General features: G+C 36.1%; 1 protein-coding gene across 1 annotated transcript in view; it reads left to right on the top strand.

Annotated features, from left to right (window-relative positions):
• Positions 1-23959, top strand: part of CNTLN (centlein) — a 320561-nt gene that overhangs the window by 50012 nt on the left and 246590 nt on the right. The window lies entirely within an intron of this gene.

Here is a 23959-nt window from a genome sequence, read left to right on the forward strand (position 1 = left end):
AGAGTACCAGGAGTAGGCAGTGGGTGTCTGGTGCGCGGCTGAAGAACATCATGATAGGCAGTTGCTGGTGCTGTCTTTTCATATGTATGGAGGCTTTTGTAGGGTTCTATCACTCCATCAAGTGCATTCTGGAACTGCAGTACACACATCATTTGTGGTTACCATTTGCCAGTCATGTCCTTGACCACCTTAATAGTTCTCATGACTTGCGAGAAATGCTCAAGTGTAAGGCCAATGCATCATTTGTGGGTCCCATTCACCAGTCATGTCCTGTACTACCTTAATAGTTCTTAAAACTTGCAAGAGATGCTCATGTGTAAGGCCAACTTCCTCCTCCTGACCCCCAGGAACCTCTGGCTGCTCTTCCTCCTCCTCACTCACAGACTTAGTCATCTCCACCATATCCTCACCAGTTAAGGACACCTGTTCTGGATGATACTTGCCCTCCTCAAGAATCTTCTGAAACATGTTGTTCGCGTAGTCCTCTGCTACTGGCTGGTCAGCAGAGCAGCTTCTCCATGGAGAACGACACTCTTCAGATGATACCTCTTCTGGAACTTCTCAAACAAACCCTTGCTCACCGTGAAATCCATGAACGTTGCAGAAAAGGGTCCTGGTTGAGGTTCGTCTGCCGTAAAGCGCTGATAGAGCTGCCTCGCCTTCTCCCGGATGACCAGTGAATCCAAGGGAATGTTTTCCTTGCGGCTGTCACTGATCCACACGGCTAGGGCAGACTCCGTTTTCACTATGAACTTATTACAACTTGTCACGACACACTTTGCTTTTTTGTTGAAAGAGACAGTAGCCATTGCATAGATGTTCTTTTCATCTTTATGGATGGAGGGAATGGTAGACTCATTCAAGTTGTAATGGTGGGCAACCTCCATGATTTTCTTGCCATCTTTGATCATAGCCAAGAGTTTCATCTTCTCATGGATGGTAAGCATCTTCCTCTGGTGCTTAGTTTCATCATCGGAGACTTAGAAGAAGCAGCACGTTTAGGAGCCATCGCGGGGCTTACATAAAAGTTCTCAGAAATCACAAACACAAGAGCAAAGATACTTCCAATGTGTAGTGATATAGATGACTTTGGGTAGTATAGGTGTTTTAACTATTAATTTTTTTGACATATGAACACAAGATATCTTTCCTTTTTTGTCTTTAATTTCTTTCTTTAATGTCTTATAGTTTTCAGTGTACAGGTCTTTCACCTCCTTATTTAATTTTATTCCTAAGTATTTTGTTGTTTTTGATGCTGTTGTAAATGGTGTGGTATTTTTTGTTTCTTTTTCAGATGTTTCATTGTTAGTATATAGAAATGCTAATTATTTCTGTATGTTTTTGTGTCTTGCAACTTTAATGAATTTATATCAGCGTTTTGGTGGAGTCTTTAGGATTTTCTATATAGAAGATCATGTGATCAAAAACCAAGGACAGTTTACTTCTCCCTTTAAAATTTAGATGTGTTTATTTTTTTTCTTACCCAATTACTTTGGCTAAGACCTCCAGTACTGTTTAATAGGAGTACTGAGAGTGGGAACACTTGTCTTGTTCCTGATCAAAGAGGGAAAGCTTGCAAATTTTTACTGTTTAATATGATGTTAGTTGTGGGCTCATCATATATGTCCTTAATTAAACAAATACTCAATTTGTTTAATGTTTTTGTCATAAAAAGATGTTATATTTTGTTAAATTCTCCTGCATCTTGCAATGATTTATATTTTATCCTTCATTCTGTTAATGTGGTGTTTCACATTTATTGATTTGCATGTATTGAACCATCCTTATATTCCAGGGGTAAATTCTGTCTGATCTTGTTGTATGATCCTTTTAATGTGCTGTTAAATTTGGTTTGCTAGTATGTTGTTGAACAGTTTTGCATTTGAGTTAATCAGGGATATTGGTCTGTAGTTTTATTTTCTTGTTTCCTTGTCTTATTTTGGTATTAGGGTATTGCCAGCCTTATAAAATGAGCTTACATGTGTTCCCTCTTTATTTTTTGGAAGAGTTTAAGAAGAACCTGTACTTTTCTTTGTAGGGAGGTTTTTAATTCAGTTCATGCTCCTTATCCATTTTGGGTCTTTTCAGGTTTTCTGTTTTTTCAAAATTCAGTCTTGGTAGGTTGCCTGTATTCTGGAATTTATCCATTTCTTTTTCTTTTAATTTTTGTGCCTGTGGGTTTGTGTGTGTTGGGCACAGAAATATCTGTTTTTTATTTTTAATCTTTACCTGAGGATATGTTTTATATTGATTTTTTGTAGAGAGAGAGAGAGGAAGGGGGAGAGAGAGAGACAAACATCAGTGTGAGAGAGAAACATTAATCTGTTGCCTCCCACATGTGCCCTGACCAGGAACCAAACCTGAACCCTAGATATATGCCCTGACCAGGAATTGAATGTGTAACATTTGGATGCACAGGACAACATTTCAAACAACTGAGTCACTGGCCAGGGCTATCCATTTCTCTTAGGTTATTCAGTTTTTTTTTTTAGCATGTATGTATGTATTTATTATTTATTTAAATTAATTTATTTATTTTTGTTACAGATGTTTCTCCTTTTCCCACCACTGATTCCCCCCTCCCACTCCCTCCTCACCCTGTCCCCAGATTTGTTGTCCATGTGATTGTTCATGCACACATCATATAAGTTCTGTGGTATATCTCTCCCCCACCATCCCCTCTTCTGGGGATTGTCAGTCTGTACCCCACTTCCACTTCTCTGGGACTACCCCATTCCTCAGACTGTTATGTTCATTATATTCCACAAATAAGTGAGATCATATGATACATGTCTTTCTCTGTTTGGCTTGTTTCACTTAGGATGATACTTTCCAGGTCCCTTCATGTCATCTCAAAAGATGAGAGATCGTTCTTTCTTACAGCAGCATAGTGCTCCATTGTGTATATGTACCACTGTTTTTTTATCCATTCATCTACTGATAGACATTTAGGCTGTTTCCAGATCTTAGCTATTGTAAATAGAGCTGCTACAAACATGGGATTACATATATTTTTTCTGATTGGTGTTTCAGGCTTCTTAGGGTATATTCCTAGAAGTGGGATCACTGGGTCAAATGGAAGTTCAATTTTTAATTTTTTGAGGTAACACCATATTGTTTTCCATAGTGGCTGCCCCAGTCTGCATTCCCATCAGCAGTGTACTAGAGTCCCCTTTTCTCCACACCCTTGCCAACACTTGTTGTTTGATGATTTGTTGATGGCGGCCATTCTGACAGGTGTGAGGTGATACCTCATTGTTGTTTTAATTTGCATCTCTCTGATGATTAGTGATGTTGAGCATTTCTTCATCTGTCCCTTGGCCATTTCCCTGTCCTGTTTGGAGAGGTGTCTATTTAGATCCTCTGCCCATTTTTTAATTGGGTTCTTTGTCTTCCTTTTGTTGAGTTGTGTGAGCACTCTCTATATATTGGAAATTAACCCCTTATCTGATATATCATTGGCAATTATGCTCTCCCATACAGTGGGTAGCCTTTCTGTTTTAATGATTGTATTTTTTGCTGTGCAGAAGCTTTTGAGTTAGATGTAGTCCCATGTGTTCATTTTGTCCTTTGTTTCTATTGCCTTAGGTGATGTATCAGTGAAAATTCTGCTGTGTATGATGTCTGAAATTTTGTTGCCTACTTTTTATTCTAGGATTTTTATGGATTCATGACTGACATTTAAGTCTTTTATCCATACTGAGTTTATTCTTGTATATGGTGTAAGCTGATGGTCTAGTTTCATTTTTTTGCATGTAGTTGTCCAATTTTCCCAACACCATTTATTAAAGAGGCTCTCTTTACTCCATTGTATGCTCCTGCCACCTCTGTCAAATATTAAATGAGCATATTGACTTGGGTCCATTTCTGGGATCTCTGTTCTGTTCCACTGGTCTATATGCCTGTTCTTGTGACAGTACCAGGCTGTTTTGATTACAGTGGCTTTGTAGTATAACCTGAAATCTGGTAATATGATCCCTCCTACTTTGTTTTTCTTTTTCAAGATTGCTGTGGCTATTTGGGGTCTTTTTTGGTTCCATATGAACTTTCGAAGTATTTGTTCTAGTTCTGTGAAGGATGTCATTGGTATTTTGATGGGGATTGCATTGAATCTATAGATTGCGTTGGGTAGTGTGGACATTTTAATGATGTTAATTCTTCCAATCCATGAACAAGGTATGTGCTTCGACTTTTTTATATCTTCTATTTCTTTTTTTAATGATGTATAGTTTTCTGCGAATGGGTCCTTTATTTCCTTGGTTAAGTTTATTCCTAGGTATCTTAATTTTTTGGCCACAATGGTAAATGGGATTGTTTTCTTACTTGCTCTTTTTGTGAGTTCATCATTGGTGTATAAGAATGCCGTCGATTTCTTGATGTTAATTTTGTATCCTGCAACTTTGCCAAATTCATTTATTAGGTTTAGTAAATTTTTGATTGAGTCCTTGGGGTTTTCTACGGATAGTATCATGTCATCTGTGAATAATGACAGTTTCACGTTTTTCTTTCCATTTGGGATCCCCTTTATTTTTTTTCCTGTCTGATTGCTGTGGCTAAGACTTCCAGTACTATGTTAAATAAGGGTGGCAAAAGTGGGCGTCCTTGTCTTGTTACCGTTCTTAAGGGAAATGCTTTTAGTTTTTTCCCATTGAGTATGATGTTGGCTGTAGGTCTTTCATATCTGGCCTTTATTATGTCGAGATATGATCCCTCTGTTCCCACATTACTGAGCGTTTGTATCAGAAATGGGTGCTGGATTTTGTTGAAGGCTTTTTCGGCATCTATTGATATGATCATGTGGTTTTTATTCTTCATTTTATTTATGTGGTGTATCACGTTTATTGATTTGCGAATATTGTACCAGCCTTGCATCCCTGGGATGAATCCCACTTGCTCATGGTGAATAATTTTTTTGATGTATTGCTGGATTCTATTTGCTAGTATTTTGTTCAGGATTTTGGCATTTATGTTCATCAGCGATATTGGCCTGTAGTTTTCCTTCTTTGTAATGTCTTTTTCTGGTTTTGGAATTAGAATTATGCTGGCCTCATAAAACGACTTTGGAAGTCTTCCTTCTTCTTGAATTTTTTCAAATAGTTTGAGGAGAATGGGTGTTAGTTCTTTTTTGAATGTTTGGTAAAACTCCCCCGTGAAGCCATCCGGGCCTGGGCTTTTGTTTGCTGAAAGAATCTTGATTACCTCTTCAATTTCATTTGTTGTTATTGGTCTGTTTAAGTTTTCTATCTTTCCCGGTCCAGATTTGGGAGACTATGTGTGTCTAGAAACTTGTCCATTTCACTTAGATTTTCGAATTTGTTGCCATGTAATTTGTTCATAGTAGTTGTTAACGATCTTTTGTATTTCTGTGGTGTCAGTTGTTACTTTTCGTCTTTCATTTCTGATTTTGTATATTTGGGTTCTCTCTCTTTGTTTCCTGGTGAGTCTAGCTAAGGGTCCATCAATTTTGTTTATCTTTTCAAAGAACCAGTTCTTTGTTTCATCCTTTGAATTGTTTTTTTAAACTCTATGTACTTTATTTCTGCTCTGATGTTTACTATTTCCTTCCTTCTACTTGCTCTGGGGTTTTCTTTTTGTTTGCTCTCTAATTCTTTAAGTTGTGAGGTTAGATAGTCTATAAGAGATTTTTCTTGTTTTTTTGAAGTGGGCCTGTAATGCTATGAACTTCCCTCTCAGTACTGCATTCACAGCATCCCGTAGATTTTGTGTTGTTGTGTGTTCATTTTCAGTGGTTTCCAGGAAGCTTTTAATTTCTTCCTTGATCTCCTCGGAAACCCATTCTTTAATAACATGCTATTTAGCCTCCATGTGTTCAAATGTCTTTGCATGTTCTTGTTACAACTGGTTTCTAATTTCATGCCATTTTGATCTGAGAAAATGGCTTGATATGATTTCAATCTTCTTGAACTTGTAGAGACTGGTTTGTGTCCCAACATGTGGTCTATCTTTGAGAATGTCCCATGTGCACTTGAGAAGAATGTGAATTCTGTAGTTTTGGGGTGTAATTCTCTGTAGATATCTATTAAATCCATTTGGTATAGTACTTCTTTTAGAGTTTGTTTCCTTGCTGATTTTTGTCTAGAGGATCTATTCAGTGATGTCAGTGGGGTGTTGAAGTCCCCTGCTATGATTGTATTGTTATAGATTTCTCCTGTAAAGTCTTCCAATAGATTTTTAATATATTTTAGTCCTCCTATATTGGGTGCTTATATGTTTATCAAGGTTATATCTTCCTGTTGGATAGATCCTTTCAATATTATGTAGTGGCCTTCTTTGTCTCTAGTTAGGCTTTCATATAAGTGTTGCTACTTCAAAATTTTTTTCCTTTCTGTTTGCTTGGAAGATTTTTGTCCATCCCTTCACTTTCAACCTATGTGAGACTTTTGTTGTGAGGTGGGTCTCTTGAAACAACATATATATGAGTCATGCTTTCTTATCCAATCACCTACTCTGTGTCTTTTTATCAGAGCCTTCCATCCATTTACATTTAAGGTGATTGTTGATATGTACTTATTTATTGCCATTTTTGTTTATTGTGGTTCTGTTTTTCTTCCTATATCTCCTGGTAATTACAGCAGTCCTTTAAACATTTCTTTCAGTGCTGGTTTGGTGCTAATATATTCCCTTAGCCTTTTTTTTTTTTTTTTGTCTGGGAAGCTCTTTATTGGACCTTCTATTTTGAATGATAGCCTTGCTGGGTAGAGTAGTCTTGGATTTAGATCCTTGTTTTTATGACCTTGATTACTTCATGCCACTCCCTTCTGGCCTGTAGTGTTTCTGTTGAAAATTCAGCTGAGAGCCTTATGGGGTTTCCTTTGTAGGTAACCTGTTGCTTATCTCTTGCTCCCTTTAAGATTCTCTCTTTGTCTTTAATTTTTGGCAGTTTGATTACTATGTGTCTTGTTGTGGGCCTGTTTGGGTTCTTCTTACTTGGGGCTCTCTGTGCTGCTTGTACTTGTATGCCTTATTTCCTTCACCGAGTTAGAGAAGTTTTCTGTCACTATTTCTTCAGATATATTCTCTATCCCTTGTTCATTTTCTTCTTCTTGTTGAACTTCTGTGATATGGATGTTGTTATGATTCATATTATCCCACAGTTAGGCTTTCTGTTTTTTAATTGTTTTTTATTTTTGGTTCTCTGATTGAGCGATTTTTTTCTACCCTGTCTTCCTCTTCTTTTTATTTTTTTATCCTCACCTGAGGACATTTCTGCATCTGTCCTCAGATAGAGCAGGAGAGATAGAGGGGGGAAGAGAGAGAGAGAAACATCGATGTGGGAGAGACGCATCTAGTGGTTGCCACTCACGCATTCCCAGGGCCTGGGCCAAACTGCAACTGAAGCATGCGCCCTTAAGGGGAACCGAACCTGGGACTCTCTTGTCCAAGGGCCTATGCTATAACTGTTGAGCAAAACCAGCCAGGGCTATCCTGTCTTCTAATTCACTGATTCAATCCTTGGTCTTCTCTACTCTGCTGGTTATTCATTCCATTGTGTTCTTTATTTCTGCTATGTCATTCTTCATTTCCAATTCACTTATTTTCAATGCTTCTATATCTTTACTCCTGCTGTTGAGTTTCCTCTTGATTATTACTCTGAAGTCTCCCTGTGATAAACTTGCACAATTCCCTTTTATTTATTTCATCTTCTGTTGAATTATCTTGTTCTTTCATTTGATATTTCTTTTGTTGTTCCACCATTTTGCCTTTCCCAGTGGGTTTGGAATATGCCAAATTTTTTCTGTGGGTATTGGTGTTCTGCTGGTTGTGGCTCCTTCTTCTGGGCTTGGATGAGTGTGGGATGGCCCGCGTTGAACACCACTGTCAAGTCTTAGTTTCTTGGCTAGATTTGCAAGTGCAGGAATGGTTCAGTTACCTTCTAGTTTTTTGGTTGGAGGCTATTAGTCTCAGTTACTTAATTAGCCTTGGATTGTACGCCTCAACTGAATGAAAAAATCCTTCTGGTAGTTGCAATTCTAGTTTGGCCCTGGGATATGGTCCGTGCAATTTCCATTCACTCTGCTGCCATTTTGGAATCTTCTGGAGATCCTTTTTTAAAAAAAAGTCTTTCATTTCCTTCATTATATTCATGTTTTTCTTTAAATTCTTAAGTACATTTTTAATGTTTGTAAAAGCTGTTTTAAGGTAATTGAATTCCCTAATATCTGAATCATTGATATTTCTCCGTGTAATGGATCATATATTTTTATTTCTCTGCATGTCAGGAAGTTTTTTTTGTTGTTGCTAGTCCTTATCTGAGAATAATTTTTGTATTGATTTTTAGAGAGAGTGGAAGTGGGGGGGAGGGAGATATATATATGTATATATATAACATATATGTATATATATGTATATATAATATATATGTATATATATGTATATATATAAATAAGAGAGAGAGAGAGAGAGAGAGATATGATGGAGTCAAATGGACCAGTTGCCCCCTGCAGGCACCTTGACCTGGGCTGGGAATCAAACCTGCAGTTTTTTGATGTATGGGCCAGTGCTCTAACCACTTAGTCATATCGGCCAGGGCTGGTAATTTTTTTTTTTACTTTTATTTTTTATTTTTTTATCCTCACCCAAGGACATTTTAGCATTTATTTTCAGATGGAGCAGAAGGAGAGAGGGAGGAAGAGTGAGAGAAACATCAATGTGAGAGAGACACATTGACTGGTTGCCACCCACATGACCCCATCCGGGGCTGGGGACAAACTGCAACCAAGGTATGTGCCCATAGTGGGATCTGAACCTGGGACTCTCTGGTTCACAGGCTGATACTCTAACCACTGAGCAAAACTGGTCAGGGCAGGGCTGGTAATTTTTTATTGAATTCTATACATTGTGTATTTTATGCTGTTGAGTGTTTGATTATTGTTTTACTCCTATAAAGAATATTGGACTTTTATTGCATGTAGTTAAGTTACTTGTGGAATGGTTTGATGTTTTTCAGACTTTCTTAGCATAGATCCATGGTAGCCTTTTTTCCTCTTTAGAGTGAATTTAGTCCCACTATTAAGGTATGACCCCTTTGTCGACTCTACCTAATGCTTTGTATATTACATAGTGTTTCCACTTTGATTGATGGGAACATGAACAATTCTTATTTCTATGACCTCTGGAAATTGTTCGGTCTACTGCTTTCCAATGTTTCTCTTCTTTGCCTGAAGTACTTTCCTCTCAGGCATGGACAGATCAGTTCTCAAAGAGGAGCCCTCTGGAACCTGCTGGATCTCACTCTCAGTGCACTCCATCATCAATACTTTGCCTCATAAATTCTATGTACCATGGCTTTCCTGAACTTTGGTCTGTGTCTTCTCAACTTAACGAAATTCTGCACTCTCTTTGTATTTTTTCTTCCTTTATTGTACCTTGAAGACTGCCTTTACATAGTAATCATACAATTTAACTCATTGGTTTTCTTCTTTCAGGGACCACAGTCCTTTGCTACCTGTATCCATTGTCTGAAAATATTCTGTATAGTTTTCAAGTTGTTTGAAGCAGCAGGGTAATCTGATCCTAGTTCTTTCTGTGACTGGAAGTAGAAATTGTGACTGGAAGTAGAAATTAATTCAGCTTTATATGCTGAGAAATAACTCGGATTTTTCAGACAATTTAAACCATATCATGTATTGTGAACAGGTAATAACTTAATATTAAATTGAAATTATGCCAAGAAAGGATTTTTTTAATCCTGTGAGTTTTATGTTATTTATATGGCAATTAAAATTTTTCATTAAAGTACCAGATATAAATGTAACAACAACAGGGAGGAAGGGGTCGGGGGGTGGGGTGGGGAAGAAGGAGAAACATCTTTAACAAAAATAAACTAATAACTGCAAAAAAATTAAATAAATATATATAACAACAACAAATTTTGTTGTTTTTATATTCAGAGTTTCAAATAGTTCTCTCATAATAAAATTAATTATGTGAAATAGGTAATGCTGCTTGTATCTGGAAATTCTTAGGGGTTACAAATTTTGCCAAAGCATCTGTTTTTAACCTTGAGAGTATATGACTTATATCTCATTACCTGAGTTATATTCTTTAGTTTTTAGACTTGGAGAGAAATCTATGATGAAATGCTGAGAATGGTACAAGGTGAAGTGAGGTTAAAGTTGAGTTAGATTGAGTAGAGTTGTAATTATACCAATTAAGAACTGCTGTAGGGAGTTGAGACTACTTAGTAGAGATCTCTGTTATTCTGTGTGAATTAAATAACTCTTCACACATTATAATCTTGAGTCATTTAAATAATGGATCTGTTTTCCTTAAATATTAACTTACAGGTTCTCAAATGTTCTCAATTTGTAGTACCCTTAGTATCTCAGTACTATTTTTTCATGGTACTTCAAATTACAGAGAATTACATGTGTGGTTTCACTGATTAACTATTTCTTTTAATAACTTAATGGCCATTAAAAATATACATGTAAATTAGCCCTGGCTGGTTTGGCTCAGCAGTTGGAGCATTGGCCTGTGGACCAGAGTCCTGGATTCGGTTCCCGCTAAGGGCACGTAACAACAACAACAAAAAAGTAAAAATATACATATAAATTAAAAGGATAAATATTTTATTATTATTTAATAACCATAATTTTGCTATAGGATATGTGAGATTATTAGTTATTAGATAAGTTCTCAAAGTTTGGAGTTAGATTGGACAAGTGCTACCCTCAGTTTTTTCCCCACAGTTTTTTGCTCTCAACTTGACTTTTTTCACAGCAGTGGTCAGAAACCTAACTTTATAAATCTATGATGTCTGAAAGGAATGCAGTACAATCTAATGTTGAAACTCAGAACTTTCTCTAGCTAGTAGTTTTTGTAGTGTCCAACGGATGTCAAGTATTGCTGTGTTTCCCTTAGACATTAAAAATATCCCATAGTGCCTCTGAATGTTCACTATATCACTTCTGGGAGCCTTGGTACACATTCTGGGTACCTGAATTAGTTAATTCTCTTCTAATGTTTATTGCAGTTTTATGGGAAATTCTGACATGATTAGTATCCTAACTAATTATTGTACTTAAAGATAATAAAATCTTTTTAAAAATTGTCTTGATTAGCAAAAAACTGATTTTACAATGGTTAAATAAAGAAATACTTGACATTTTTCTTCATAAAAATGTATTTACGGCAGAGGCTTCATAGAAAAGTTATTGAATAAATTGGTTTGTGTACTATGTTTATAAATAATCTGGAATACAAAGAGAAATAGTGAGTGAATAAAATATTAAAACATGATTATTAAATGGGATAAAAATGAAGTACATTACTACTGTACAAGGTAGTGTGAATAAACAGAAAAGAGAAAGATGAATTTCATTATGGGGATATTAAAGGAAAAATAATTAAGAGTATCTGTGCTGTTATTGGGTTTCATTGTGTCAATTATGTTTTATAATGGACTAAGGATATTCCTGATTGCTCCTTAAAGATATCTTCCCACTGAACTGTACTAAACTGTACTGTAATTCAAAATGATTTTTAAAAAAGTTATAATTTATAAGGAACTGTATTTTGGGCTATGTAAAAAATATTTTTGTGTAATATGATAAGGACATATTTTCTGTTCCATGTGTTTATGGTTTAATATATCATAGAACATCCATAATTATAATAGCTTATATTTATCAAGTTTTACTATGGGCCATGTACAGTTCTCAGTGCTCTGTATATATTGACTCATTATCATTATCTCATGTTATAGTTTGAGTTTTTTTTCAGTTTGTTTTCGTAAAGTCTTTAGAAAGAAAGATCTATTAGTATCATCTAAATAATTGGCTTCCAACAGTAACTCTCAGCCTTTTTGATGTTGTTATTTTTATTTGCAGTTTACTAATCCTTAAAACAATGTGTATTGTACTTGAGTTTGAATACTGAAATTTAGAAGACAAGAGTATGGTGTTGGCTGGGGTTGCAGGGGGGGCGGCTGCTAAGTGGAGGTGGGTAGAGGGAGGGGATGGGGACATCTGTAATAGTCTTAGCAATAAATTAAAAAATGAAATATATCTAAATCTCAAATATGTTCAGGGTTTACAAATGGTAATACCTTTTACTTTCTTATATGTACATTTTCAAATGAAGCTTACACAGAAATTACTTTCCTGTTTGCTTTTACTTCTAAACATCTTTGTATAAATCTTGAAGACGTGTTTTGCTTTCTTTTTTAACATTCTATACTTACTATCTGACAGGCTTCTCAATACCTTTTTTCTCATATTCACTGTCCTGTGTTCAGTGAGATCTCTCTCTCTCCCTCTCCTTCCCTCCCTCCCTCCCTCTTCCCCTCCTCCTCTCCATCTCCCTCCAGTCTGGACATGACAACTCAATTTTGGAAAATGAGAACCATAAGAAGGAATAAAGAAGGCAAGATGATTTTTAGTATTTATTTTTATTACATGTTTATTTAGGATATGCATGCTACACCCTTGAAATAGTTGTGCATAAGATTAAATCTCATAGAGAATGAGAGATTATCTAATATTTATGTTTATAGTTAAAGTTGAGATGCTTAATAAGCAGGCTGTTGTTATAAGGTTGTATTATATATTCTTATCACTGGGTAAACCTCTCTCCTGCTTCATTCAACTCCTAAACACATGGGTTGCACAGATGCTATATGGTCGTACACTGTCCCATGTGTATTAAGCCAACACAGCCTGAAAAAGGGTTGCATTTTGGAGCATGGTAGTAACCTGGCTGGTTGGAGACCCCAGAAGTGTAGCTGCCAGAATTCTTCCATCTGGCAGCAGTGCTGCTAGGCAGCTCAACACAGGGCATAAATATATTTTTGTGGCTGAGTACTTTTCCTGTTGCAACAGTCATAAATGCCTAGGCAGAGATGTGGATGAATGGGAAGATGGTCAAAAGAACTAATAGAAAGATGTTTAATTGGAACCCCTTTACTCTCTTTGGTGAAAGAACGTGCAATAAAGTATGAAGAAACACATTTTAACTCTTACTATATAGATGCAAGATACTTGACAATAGTTTTTTAACTTTTATGAAGACCTTTAAATTAAAGAATTGTCAAATTGCAGTAACACATAGTTATTTAAAAATAAATTAGCCTTTATATACATTGCAGAAGCTGGCACAGAAATACAGTGTTTGTTTTTAAGGAAAAATAATGTGATTGTCTTCATTTGTTAAAAGTTTACTTCTAGTTTCATTAAAAATTCCCTGAACATTGAATGTAAGTCAACATTCCATAGAGAAGAAAGTATTATGCAGCTTGCATGTGTGCATATCTGCATATAGGAGCACAAAATATTGACATGATAATTGCAGTCAAGCCTGAGTGAACAGTGGCCTGTGGGAATTCAGCTGGTGTTGTACCAACTGGATGGCTGCTCAGGACACAGTTTGAAATGCAAGGTGCAAGTTAGCACTTTATTCAGCACAGGCAGGCATCATTTAAAAATCCTTGGGGGAAACCCTGGTGATGTGCAGATGTTAAAACAGTCTGTTCTGAAGTGCTGATATTTTTGAACACTCTAAGAGACTTCTAGATTCTGGGTGAAAAATATTTGCACAATTATTAAAGATATAATACACAATTTTTCCAACTTTTTAATGGATGCTTTAGATAATAAATGTTGAGTATATACAGAAATATTTGGATATGTAGTTAAAAGAGAAGAAACAAGAAAATCAGCAAGTAAAGTCATTTAATTTCTAGTTATAAAACAGAAGAGGTTTTGTTTTGAGTTTCTTTGTATTTTTAGAAATGATGCTGAATGAATAAGGATATCTGAAACAAAGGTACATCATTCAGTGATATATTAAATCTAAACAGTTGTATTCTATTAAATGATTACTTCTTTGTTTAAGAGTTCCTCTCTGCGCCATAATTTACAAATTTAGATTCAAATGCAGCCTAATTCTATTCTTTGTTCTGGTTTTGAACTACCTAATGAACAGGAAAAAAAAATCAATCACTTTTCATATTTCAGGGTAACTCTTCCAGCACAAGTTTTGACTTTCACATACAGTTTGAATATATGTATTATATTGAAAAATAAATGTAGTAGTTAGAAATTCTGGATTGTGTACTATAAGTATGTGTTGATCTTAAAGCAAAACAGATATTTTAACTATACTTGGACCTCTACAATATTTTATACTAAATATACGTATTAGGATCTTTTGACTAAGTAATGTGTTTTTACTCAGAATTTTTTTTTAATAGCTGTTTTTACTGGGGAGTAAAGGTGTTTTAAAAGTATTTAAGTTTTCAAGATTTTCTATTTTACAAGTTTTTCAATTTTATTCCTAGGTACCATTCTAGTAATTTATTATGCATATTCAAAATAGAAAAAGAATTATAAAACAGTTTATGAATAAAAGGATAATAATTTGATAATGGTATAATTTTCATTTCCCTAAACTTGTATTTTTATCAGTCTTACTATTTTAGAATTTTTATTTTTACTAGAAATTAAAAATGCATTTAAATGAAAAGCCATTAATAAGTATAAAATCTACATTTTATAGATTCTATACCCAAATGAAAGAAAACAATCATCCAACTAGGTTTATTTTATGCATTATTATCTATTTGTAAGTGAAGAATAATCAATGTCAGTAAGTTTTGCATTCTATTTTCTTCGTTTTTTTACTTCAAACCAATATCATTGCCTCATTTATAGTTAAATGTTTCTTTTAGAGTCTAATATTTCATTTTTGACATCTCATTAAAAATAGGCTCAAACCCAGAAAATATAATCCTGTCATATTGTATAATATGTGCCATGCTCTATAAAAACACAATTTTGATTCTTAATGATTTAGAATAATTTCTCAGATTTTTGAGCTTAGAAAAATGGCAAAAAGTTAGCATGGTAAATCATGTGGGTAAATACAGCAATGCTAAATGTTTAAATGGGGAGTACTCTTGGGAAAAGTGATTGGTGTTTGAAACTTGTACAAATTTGACAGCCTCTCTTCACTTCATTTTTCATCCTAAAGAAGTCTGCAGATATTCTTAGCTCACATCATTATTGCACATCAGTGGTTCTAATTAGCTAAACAGGAGTTTGTCTCAGTCATTGATCATCATCAACTTCTTGACAGTATCTTTTTTTAGGACCCCTTTTTTTTTTATGTCTTGTAAATCTATAGAATATATATTCATTGACTTGAACAAATAGTTTGGTGATGTTTTAAACTTGAAGCAACTTTTTTTCATCATAGAATTCTAAGTAAAAAATATTGCATTCGTAGTGTAGCTCTGTTAACTCTTGGGAGTATTTTCCTGTTGTGAAAATATTAGATTTCCTATACCACCAGGAGGAGCTGCTGGATAAAGCTCTATGTAGATTTTTGAATTGTGACTTAAAAAAAATTGAAACATAACATAATATTTTGGAGGTTTTTGGTTATAAAATATATCATTGAGGTATATTTTTGAAGTTTATATTCTATTTGAAGTTTAACATTTCATTTATATCTTATACTTTCAGTATTATGTTACTAAGCTTTATCTATTGACAAGTGTGTCAGTTATTTTTGTTTTAGTGACTCTCAGATTTTATTGTGCATCAGAATTACTTAAGGCTTGTGTCTTAGTCAGTTTGTTCTTTTATAACAGAATATCATAGACTGGGTGGCTTAAAACAGGAAACATTTATTTTTCTGGAGGCTAGGAAGTCTAATATCAAGATGCCTGCCGCCCTGGCCAGTTTGGCTCAGCGGTTAGAGCGCCGGCCTGCGGTCCGGAGAGACCCGGGTTCAGTTCCCGCTAAGGGTACGTACTTCGGTTGCAGTTTGTCCCCGGCCCTGGTTGGTCGTGCGGGTGGCAGCCACTCGATGTGTCCCTTCACGTCGATGTTTTTCTCTCTCTCTCTCCTTCCTCTCTCTCCCTCCCACTCTATCTGTACAAAAAATGGAAAAATATCCTCGTGTGAGGATAAAAAAAAAAAAAAATGCCTGCCAAGTTCATTTCTTGTGAGAGATCTTTTGCACCCCCTTGCCTTTTTGCTGACAGAGAGAGGGAGATCATCTTTCTAATGTCTCTTCATATAAGGGCACTAATCCCATTCATGAGGACTGCACCCTTATATCCTCCCAAAGTATTCACCTTCAGATACCACCACATTGGGGATTAGGGCTTCAGCATATGAACATGAAAGAAGCATTCAGTCCATAACACCTTGTTATTATTAAACACAGATTGCTGGGCCCTACACTCAAAGTTTCTGTCCTCAGGGTGGTTGGAAGATGATGCCTTAATTATAAATTCCTAGGTGATGCTGATTCTACTTCTCTGGGTACCCACACTATGAGAACCACTGGGTTAGTCTGTAAGTGAATTATGTACATACTTGTGTTATAGGAGATAATCAGCCTGGCAGTAAGCTCATTTGGAAGCTGTAATAATGCTTTTGTTTGGGTTTTGTGGCATATAATCTCATTTAAAAAGATCACTAGGATTTATTTTGACATTAGCAGAGATTTTAGTCTTATTACAGAGAATGGAGTAGAAAGACTATCCCTGTATGTTAAACTAATTTCTGGCAGATTAAAAATAGATTCATAGTATATTGAGAAAAGAACTTACAGAGGGAGTTTCTTACTGGAATTAATGTTTTGGTTATCTCAACCTGGGCCTTTGTTCCAGGGCAAACTCTATTATGCCTTGTTATTTAGGATTTGAAGTCACTTTTCTCCAGGGGCATATACCTTGAATGAATATAGTATTCTTTTTGCAATCCTCATGATTTTATAATGGTATTAAAAAAATCAAGTGATAATTTGAGGTTATGTGTTAGTGACAAATGATAAGCTAAGGGCACATATTTAATATATAAAATATTTTTATAAATCATAAAACTAGGATACAAAATGACAGATATATTGACAAACAATGGTAAATTAGTAAAAAAGGCATGGCAATTTCTGAAAGTATGTTTAAGTTTTCAACTAATAGAAGAAACACAGCCCTGGCCAGTTTGGCTCAGCGGTTAGAGAATTGGCCTGTGCACTGAAGGGGTCACAGGTTTGATTCCTTGTCAAGGGCACATACCTGGGTTGCAGGTTTGATCCCTGGTCCTGGCTGGGTCCTGTGGGAGGCAACCAATTGATGTGTGTCTCTCACATTGATGGTCTCCCCTGCCACCTTCCACTCTATTTACAAAAACCAATGGAAAAATATCCTCTGGTGAGGATTAACACAACATAACACAACACAACACAACACAACAAAACAAAACAAAAGAAACACAAATGATCCCTGGCTGGTGTGGCTCAGTTGGTTGGGTGTTGTTCCATGCACTGAAGGGTTTTTGCCAGTTTGATTCCTGGTCAGGGCACATACCCAGGTTTTGGGCTCGATCCCCGTTAAGGGATGTGCAGGAGGCAAGCCGATCTATGTTTTGCTCTCACATTGATGTTTTTTTCTCTCTCTCCCTGTCCCTTCCTCTCTTTCTAAAACATCAATTTTAAAAAATCTTTAAACAAAAAATACAGCTTAAGAAAAAAAGAAGAAACACAGTAAAAAGAAAACCCAGTTGAAGACAATGGTCTGTAATTATGCATCAAATGTGCTGGTAATGCTTGGTAAATAGAAAATAAAATAATAAAGCAGGATAAAATGCAAACAGTAAGAATAGTAGTCATACTATGTTTGAAAAATGTGAAATGTGGTTTATTCCAACTTTCCACCTATTTATGCCTACATCCAGAGGACTAAAGATGGCTAGAGGAAACCGTTAACCATGATGACTGGTCTTATGTAAATTTATGACCACTAAGTGCAGTGGTCCTTAGTCATGCCTGATAATGATCCTGTTCCTCTCCTCTCCTCTCCTCTCCTCCCCTCTCCTTCCTTCCTCCCTTACTCCCTTCCTTCCTTCCTTCCTTCCTTCCTTCCTTCCTTCCTTCCTTCCTTCCTTCCTTCCTTCCTTCCTTCTTTTTTTTCTGGCTCATTTACTATTCCACTATCCTAGAAGAATATTTATGTTCACTGTCTTGTCAATTTCTAACACTTTGTTTTCCATTCGCAGTCTCAGGTGATAGAAAGCAGTTATGAATTTGTCACATTAACATTTGTTAAGTAGAGCACAGGGTGTTGGATGATGGGCCGTAGTTCAAGAAAAGATCACAGGAGAAATTGAAATAGAGAATTTTATTACTTACATGTCCCGGTATGTCTCAAGGGGCCACATGGGGAGGTCAAGGCAGAGTGCAGACAGAGACAGACAGACAGATCCTGGAGCATAAGCCATTATTAGTGTTCGTAGGTGGAGTGCTTTGGGGTTTTCAGGCTAAGACAGTATGGTCAGTTCAAACCATAAGAGCTTGGGTTTGCTAAGTCCCTCAAGGGTTTTTCTCTGAGGGATGCATAAAATAAAGGTTTCGGGACACAGGGGAGACTGTTAATCACAAGGACTGTTGGGAAAGTTGTATCAGAAACTTAAATTTGCTATGATTCTGTGGGCTGCTGACTAGGGTGTGCACTTGCATTGAAGGGCTAACGTCAGTTTAAGGTCACTGCAGGCTGGTTGGACAAACCAAATGAATACCTAGGCAGCAATACCGTGGAGTAGCTTAGCTGAACTCTCAACAATACCTTTGAGAAAAGAGAAGCTCTTAGAATTTTATGAGATTATGTTTCTGCCCATAATCACATCTACCAACATATCTGAATCTATACTGATATTTTTTTCTTTTGATTTCTTTGGAAGAACTCTTCATACCTTCATCTAAGGCAGTGATTCTCTACCTTCCTAATGCCGTGGCCCTTTAATACAGTTCCTCATGTTGTGGTGACCCCAACCATAAAATTATTTTTGTTGCTACTTCATAACTGTAATTTTGCTACTGTTATGAATCGCCATCGGAAATATGTGTTTTCTGATGGTCTTAGGCGACCCCTGTGTAAGGGTCATTCCACTTCCAAAGGGATTGTAACCCACAGGTTGAGAACCACTGATCTAAGGCCAAACAAACTCTATGTGCATGCTAAAGCCTCAAGGGCCCTGCAGTTTTTCCTTTCATACCCACCATTCTCCTAAAACAGCTCTTGTTAAAGTTCTAAGTGACCTCAATATTGCTAAATCTAGCAATTAGTACTCAATCTTTATCTTTAACATATTTGCAGCATTTGGCAAAATTGATTCCTTTTTTCTAGAAACACTTATTCACTTACTTTCTCTCTTGATTTGCCTATTACATGATTGCTTATCTATGTTAGTATCATTTACTGTTTTTTTCCCCTCATCTTACTAACCTATTAATGTTGGAGTGCCACAGGATTCAATTCTCAGACTTCTTTGTCCAAAATTGCTACCTAGGTGATCCCATCTACTGATGGTCTTAAATGTATTTGGATGACTCTTAAAGTTGTTTAAAAAAATTTTTTTTCTTTATTGATTTTTAGAGAGAGAGGAAGGGAGAAGGAGAGAAAGATAGAAACATTGATGAGAGAGAACATCATTTGGCCTTATCCTGCATGTCCCGTACTGGGGATTGGGCCCACGGTGTGGGCATGTGCCCTGTCTGGGAATTAAACTGGCGAACTCTTGATGTATGGGTCAATGCTCAACCACTGATCCACACCAGTGGGGTGGATGACTCTTAAAGTTTTATCCAGACTTTTTAAACGAACTATGTTTTAGATGTTGATTAGGTTTCTTAAACGTAAAATGTCCAAATCCCAAATTTAATGTCCCTCACTCTGGTCCTCTATATCTCAGATGATGTCTGCTACATTCTTCCAGTTGTTCTGATAAAAGCCTTGGAAACATTCTTGATTTCTCTCTTGTATATTTCATATCTAATGTATCAAGAAATTCTATTAGCTCAACTTTCAAAATATCAAGAATTTTATCACTTCTCAATATGATCACACCTAACTATCTTGTCCAATTCATCTTGATTTCTTACCTGCGGTATTTTAGTTGCTTTCTGTCTGGTCTCTGTGCTTCTACTCTTGACCTCTAGAGTCTGTTCTCAACCCAAGAACCAGTATGATAACCCATAAAATAATAATTTGTATTATGTTATTTCTCTGCTCAATCCTATACTCTGTCTTCCCATTTTGCTGAGAGATCCAGTGTTCACAGTGTTTAGAAAACCATATATTACTTTGCTCTCAGTGATCTCTCTATCCTCAGCTACCATTCTTCCCTTGTCTACAATGGGGAGATAACATTTACTTTTTTGCTATTCGAATATACCAGTTATGTTCTTGCCTACTTGGTATTGGTCCCATGGCTTGGAAAACTCTTCCTTGAGAGCTCTCACTTTCTTCCTTTAAGTCTCTGCTCAAACATCTGTTGATTATCTTATAAAACATAACAATTTTCCTTTTACTCCCCAGTTCATTCCTTTCTTCATTACCCTAGTTTATTGTTGTTATTATATTTATAGCTAATTGGCATACTGTGTGTTCACTTATTTATCATTTGTTTTCAGTATGTATGAACTAGAATGTTTATTCCATGAAGGCAGCCCCTTGCTTTATTTTGTTTGTTGCAAAACTTAGGACAGTGCCTGTCATGTAATAGGTGCTCATTAAATATTTGTTGAGTGAATTATAAATTAAGGTAGATATGGGTTTTTTTCCCTTTCTTTTTTTTTGGGGGGGGGGATTTATTTTGGTTGATACACTTTTGTTTAATAATAAAACATTCTCAGCAGTTACCTTCTAAAAAAAATGCTTTATATTTTATCCTACTATTTCTGCTTCTGGAACTTTATAGGCATATGTTGGAGTTTTCTAGTGAAACCTGCATGTCTTAAATTTGTATTTGTGTGTGTGTGTGTGTGTGTGTGTGTGTGTGTATATATATATTTTTTTTTAAATATGTTTTTATTGATGTTTTCCAGAGAGAGGAAGGGAGGGAGAGATAGAAACACCGATGTGAGAAACATCTATCGGCTGCCTCCTGCACGCCCCCTACTGGGGATTGAGCCCCCAACCAGAGCTTGTGCCCTGACTGGAAATTGAACCTGGACCTCTCAGTCCACTGGATGATGCTCAAATTCACTGAGCCACACCAGCCAGGCTGTTTTATATTTTTAATGTCATCATTTTTCTATGCATCATCCTGGATGAATTCTTTAATAGTCCCCATTTTACTAATTGCCTTTTTGTATCTGATTTTTAGCTTAGTCCATTTAATTGTGTTTTATTGATTTAATATTTTTTCTAGGTTTTTTAAAAATCCACCTGTTTTATTTATTTATTTTTTATATTTTGGTTAATCCTCACTTGAGGAGATACATATCTGTCTGTGTTTTTTCATTGATTTCAGATAGAGTGGAAGAGAGGGAGGGAGGGAGAGAGGGAGGGAGGGAGAGAGAGAGAAAGAGAGAGAGAGAGAGAGAGAGAGAGAGAAAGAGAGAGAGAAAGAAACATCCACTGGCTGCCTCCTGCGTGACCCTAACCAGGTGCTGGGACCAAACTGCAACGGTGGCACGCACCCAGACTGGAAATGAACCCAAACTCTTTGGTCTGTGGGCCAATGCTCTAACCACTGAGCTAAATGGTCAGGGCTTTGTTTTCATTTTAGTAATTCTCTTATGTCTCTAAAGATTCTTACTTATTTCAGAGTCGTTTTCATTGTGTTCTGTTATTTTCATTTTGTTTAGATATTGCTTTTTTAGATTATTGAATTACAATTGGGTGGGTGTAGAGTATATTTTCTTCATGTATTTTGAATTCTTTTGTTTGTGGACACATCTTGAGTGGGAGGGTTGCTCTTATTGTTCTCTTTCTCCTCTTTCCTAACTACCACTCCTTGTCTAATGACTTTTTCTCTCTAGAACTTTTGTGCTTGCCACTGGATGATGCTCTATCCAGCTGAGCTACCTGGCCAGGGTTTTGGTCTTAATTTTTTTCTTCTATGTTTTCCTGTTATTACTAGAAATTTAGAGAATACAAAAGAGCCTGCAAGTATGAACTTACTTATTGGAAGTCTAAATTTTTTTAGTGTACTTTGTGAATTTATCTCTTATATTCAGTGACATGCTTTTCTGATTGCATTTTAATGTCTTTCTCTGTACCTTGTAATGTCTTTGCTTTATTTTGCTCTTTCTCAAGTGAAGGTTCTTTCATTTTTCTTTACCTGTATACTTTGTGATTCATGAGTGATTTAGGTACATATTTCTATTTATTTTACCTATTTACAAAACATTTAAAAAATATAAATAGGTATCCAGTATATTTCTCTCCCATTTATATATTTTTTTTGTAAGTCTCTAGCTCTCTTACTTTTGAGGCTTTTACTTAAAAAATAATAAATATTTTATTTTATTTTTTAAGAAGTTATTTTATGTTATTTTTTTAGAATTCCAACTGTTTTTTTTTTATTAATAAATTTTTGTTACAGATGTTTCTCCTTTTTCCCCCACTGATTCTCCCCTCCCCATCCCTCCCTGCTCTTTCCCCAGTTTGTTGTCCATGTCCACTGTTCATGCATACATGCATATAAGTTCTGTGGTTTATCTCTCCCCCACCACCTCCCCTTCTGGGGATTGTCAGTCTGTACCCCACTTCCACGTCTCTGGGACTACCTCATTCCTCAGACTGTTATGTTCATTATATTCCACAAATAAGTGAGATCATATGAAACTTGCCTTTCTCTGTTTGGCTTGTTTCACTTAGGATGATACTTTCCAAGTCCCTCCATGTAGTCTCAAAGGATAAGAGATCTTTCTTTCTTACAGCTGAATAGTACTCCATTGTGTATATGTACCACTGCTTTTTTATCCATTCGTCTACTGCTGGACACTTGGGCTGTTTCCAGATCTTAGCTATTGTAAATAGTGCTGCTATGAACATGGGGGTACATATATTATTTGTGACTGGTGTTTCAGGCTTCTTGGGGGTATATTCCTAGAAGTGGGATCACTGGGTCAAATGGAAGTTCAATTTTTAATTTTTTGAGGTAACACCAAATTGTTTTCCATAGTGGCTGCCCCAGTCTACATTCCCACCAGCAGTGCACTAGAGTCCCCTTTTCTCCACACCCTCGCCAACACTTGTTTTGGTAACACTTGTTTTGATGATTTGTTGATGGCGGCCATTCTGACAGGTGTGAGGTGATACCTCATTGTTGTTTTAATTTGCATCTCTGATGATTAGTGATGATGAGCATTTCTTCATATGTTTCTTAGCCATTTGTATGTCCTGTTTGGAGAGGTGTCTATTTAGTTCCTCTGCCCATTTTTTAATGGGGTTCTTTCTTTGTCTTCCTTTTGTGGAGTTGTATGAGCACTCTATATGTATTGGAAATTAACCACTTATCTGATATATCATTGGCAATTATGCTCTCCCATACAGTGGGTTGCCTTTCTGTTTTGATGATTGTATCTTTCGCTGTGCAGAAGATTTTGAGTTCGATGTAGTCCCATGTGTTCATTTTCTCCTTTGTTTCTGTTGCCTTAGGTGATGTGTCAGTGAAAATTCTGGTGCGTATGATTTCTGAAATTTTGTTGCCTACAGTTTCTTCTTGGGTTTTTATGGATTCATGAGTCACATTTAAGTCTTTTATTCATTTTGAGTTTATTCTCGTGTAGGGTGTAAGTTGATGGTCTACTTTCATTTTTCTGCAAGTAGCTGTCCAATTTTCCCAGCACCATTTATTAAAGAGGCTGTCCTTACTCCACTGTATGCTCTTGCCACCTTTGTCAAATATTAATTGAGCATATTGCCTTGAGTCCATTTCTGGGTTCTCTGTTCTGTTCCACTGGTCTATATGCCTGTTCTTGTGCCAGTACAAGGCTGTTTTGATTACAGTGGCTTTGTAGTATAACCTGAAATCTGGTAATGTGATCCCTCCAACTTTGTTCTTCCTTTTCAAGATTGCTGTGGCTATTCGAGGCCTTTTTGGGTTCCATATGAACTTCTGAAATAACTGTTCTAATTTTGTGAAGTATGCCGTTGGTATTTTGATGGGGATTACATTGAATCTATAGATTGTTTTGGGTA

This window comes from Molossus molossus, unplaced genomic scaffold (genome assembly GCF_014108415.1).
Source record: "Molossus molossus isolate mMolMol1 unplaced genomic scaffold, mMolMol1.p scaffold_m16_p_14, whole genome shotgun sequence".
Classification (NCBI taxonomy): domain Eukaryota; kingdom Metazoa; phylum Chordata; class Mammalia; order Chiroptera; family Molossidae; genus Molossus; species Molossus molossus.